Source organism: Pterocles gutturalis, unplaced genomic scaffold, assembly GCF_000699245.1.
Source record: "Pterocles gutturalis isolate BGI_N339 unplaced genomic scaffold, ASM69924v1 scaffold11456, whole genome shotgun sequence".
NCBI classification, from domain to species: domain Eukaryota; kingdom Metazoa; phylum Chordata; class Aves; order Pterocliformes; family Pteroclidae; genus Pterocles; species Pterocles gutturalis.
Genome location: NW_010097863.1, coordinates 3,676 through 7,350, shown reverse-complemented (window position 1 = coordinate 7,350; position 3,675 = coordinate 3,676).

The window sequence follows — 3,675 nt, the reverse complement described above, 5'->3', positions numbered from 1 at the left end:
ATGAAGATAAATATATAAATAGAGAAAAAGGTACAACTGCACACCTTGTGCTTTCTTTCTGTGTTCTCCTTGGGAATAAAACTAGTATGTAAAAGCAAATTAGACCTCTGCAGTTACTGGGCTGTAACAAACTGAATACAAGTTTTAGGCTTTTACTGTTTTGGGGTTTTTTTTCCAAAACATGCTAGAGGGTCCTAATTTAAGTCAGAGAAAAAAGAAAATGTACTAAGTCTTACTTAGAAGGTTATGGGAACAGTGTGTCCTCATTCTGGCATCCCTACTTCTTAAAATGTGATTACTTTCTACAAATCATCCTCCATAAAGCATCAATTTAGTTTTGTCACATAAAGAGTGTACTTTGGTTTAGTGGACAAAAAATGTAAAAAAATAAAAAAAGTAAAAAGCTCCTTCAACAGGGAGTTCAGATTTGTGCATCCAGCACAGAGCAAGAGAGAAGGTGAGATTTGTAGGTTCTGTAACTCTGCCCAGTGACCCCCTTTTCTTGACGGATAGATTCAGAGAGCAGCTGATAGCATCTGGTCGCTGTCTCCCAGGCTTGCCATTAGCTGCTGATTGGGAGTAAGAGGAAATGTACCTGTTTCACGTGGCTTTTCCACACCATTTGAAATCTCACTCTGCTGTGTTTTGATAACACGCCCAAGCGAGATGGGCTTGGGTACCAGAACTGGGTAACAGATACATGAGTCACAGGTGGCATATGCTTTCAGGATTACACGGTGGCTTTTTGCAAGACCTGTTTACTGCCTGAGAGCGTGCTGTCCTGGATGTTCATTAGCCAGACAAATAGAGCAATGTGAGAGGACCTGACTCGGTCTGGAGTCTTGCAGAGCACACGGTGGCATGAGTGCATCTTGAGGACAAGCATTGTCTTTGTTTTGAGTGGTGTTCCATGTGAAGGCGTATTTATGGATGCCATGTGAGGCTGTTATCTTAAGCAGGGGCTCTACCTAAAATCTACTTTTTGAGATTGGTTTATGAAAGCTGGGTATGTCATTGTCCAAGGTAAGAATAATGGATTTTGTCTCCTTCAGAGCACGTTAACAATTCTGATGCTTCTCTGGAATGTTCCCTTTAAGAAAAGAAAGGAGAATTGTACTTTTTGAGAAACCTTACTGTATGCGAATTGCCAGTTAACAAAAATACACGCAGATATGCCAAAGGATGTCACGAAGCTCCGATGCACCAGAGGATATCCGCATCTTGAAGTGAAATGTGCTTCTAAGCCAAGTGTAAATGAAATACCTGTCTGCATGTCCTTCCCCGCAGCTTCTCTTCAGGCCCTGTCCCCGCTGAATGCCACCTTGCCCTAGCTTTGTAAGGAAAGCAGCACCCTACAGAAAATCAGAAAGGCATTTAAGAAGGCTGTGAATTTCATCCTTTTCAAGAATTTGAAGATCCTTGTGTAGTGTGCTAGGAGCACGATGAAACCCAAGGTTTCTGTGTGTAGCCCTGCTGCAAGGGAAATGCTTGGAGCGGGAACAGCTGCTGTCAGGAGACTTGCAGGGGCTGGCTGAGGAGGGAAGGAAGGTTTGATTTCCTGGTGGCTTTCAGAAACGGGGCCTCACTGAGCTAACGGCTGCCTTCACACAGGCTGAAGATGGGGTAAGGTTTTCAGAGTATGAATCTTACAGAAGAGCAGAGTCTTAAGTCCCATAGACATTGTGGAAAATTTTACCTGGCAGTGCCTGATATTTGTTTATTTATTGCTTGTGAAGGGCAGAATGTTACTGGCACAGCAGACATAGCATATTCCATGCACGCTATGCTAACCACATGCAGGAGCTGCAAAGTCAAAGAAGCCTGCAGACACTCAACTGAAGGCCATGTGTGCAGCTTCAGATAGCACCCCCCTCCCCGGACTGCCTGGAGATGCGGGCTTTAATTACATTATATCCTCTTTTTTTCCCTTTTTCCCTTTTTGCATGCAGAGGTCAGAGCAGCTCTGGGTTGAGTCAGGGCTGTGTCAGGAAGGAAGCGGTTGTCTGTAGGATCTTGGATCTTGACCTCATTTACTGCAGATGTGAGAGGATGCAGGGAATGGCAGGAGGAGGAGGGAAAATCTGGCAGGAAGGACAGAAAGATTTTCTCTAGAGAGACTGGATTCAGCCATGAAGTTTCAGCAGAATTCTGAGCAAGTCACTTGATGATGGCAGCTTGTCACACTGCATGTTTGCTTCCCTTTTTGCGAGGAGCCCAGTTGGGTACCCTGGGCAGCCCTCACTTGCGTTGGTGTACAGCCCCCAGCCTGCAACAGAAGCCGGCGAGAGCTGATTTGAAATGCACAGTGCCTGTAAGGGTAGCTAACCTGAGCGGCTGGCTGCGTTCTCGTGGTTTAAAATGTCTGTACTTATGTGCTTCACCTGCCAAGAGCGAGTGCTGCCCCTTCTTTCATGGGGTCTTGTGGGGGGAAGAATTGTTTCTATGAAGCGTGCATAGTCATCAGGACTGGAGAGAGCTCTTGGAAAGTTAATAACTGTATCTCTACAGGAGGATGGAGTAATTAGTGGCAAATAATGTGAGTCCATTTGCATAAGTCAAAATGGGTGAAACAAGTGGCTCCTGAATGAGGAAAGCATCTGGAAAAAATAGTATGGGATCAAAACTAAAGATGGTTGCAGCCATGACTGTGCATCTTAAAACAACTCTTGCATTTAATTTTAAAAACAAATTGAAAAGAACCTGGATTTTCTCACGTGCCACCCCTACAGCAGGCACATTGGAAATGAGTAGGAATGGACCTGACAGCATCCCACAGCGTCCTGCCACGTGGACTGAGCAGAGGATGAGAACTTTCCCTCGCTGTAAGGAGCTGGAGGGGGACAGGGCACTTTGCCAGTGCGCTTCACTGTTTGCTGATAGCAGAGGATCTGTGGGACTCGGCAATCTGGAGCTGGGTTTGTACCATCAGCACAGGCGCTCTCCTGTCCCATTCCCTTCAACGATGCTCTTCTCCTGAATGCATTCATCCCAGCCTTTGCTGAAACAACCTTTCTCTTCCAGGCTCACCCCCTCTCTTCCTTGGCTCCCGGTCTCCCTCATCCTCACCCTCCTCACCTCCTTGCCCCCTTCTCAGCTTTGACTCCTAATCACTTATTGGAATTGCTCCTTTCTCTCCCAGCCTGAGCATGCATGCAGTAGATTTTAAGAAGGCAAAAAAAAAAATAAGGAAATACCATTGATGCAGGAGCTGCCCTCTCTTCCAGTGCACAGGCCACTAGTGCAGTTCAGTGAAAAGTTTGCCAGAAATTTTTAACAGGTTCAAAACAAAGTATTTTTTTGCTGAACCTTTTTCGGGAAACTGTAGGACCATTTTGGCAGAAACATAATTGGCGCATACAAATCCAAACAGAAGGGTTGAAATCTGGAAAAGGTCTAAGGAACTGAAGACAGCATCCTCTAATGGGAAGTGTCAGACAATCTTAATAAGACTACCAGTCCCGCCTGTAATAATACTGCAGAGGCCCAGAGCGGGAGGCACACAATGCGGAGAGGGGAAATGACAATTCTTTTATAATTACATGCACAAGATTTGTAAACAATGCTGATATCTTTAAAAAAGTACACGTTTTCAAAACACTTTTAGGTGCCAGTCTTTTAGCGTATGTTAGCAGTGAATACATTGCGGTGGCGTTGGATTCAGATCCTTCTTTCCCC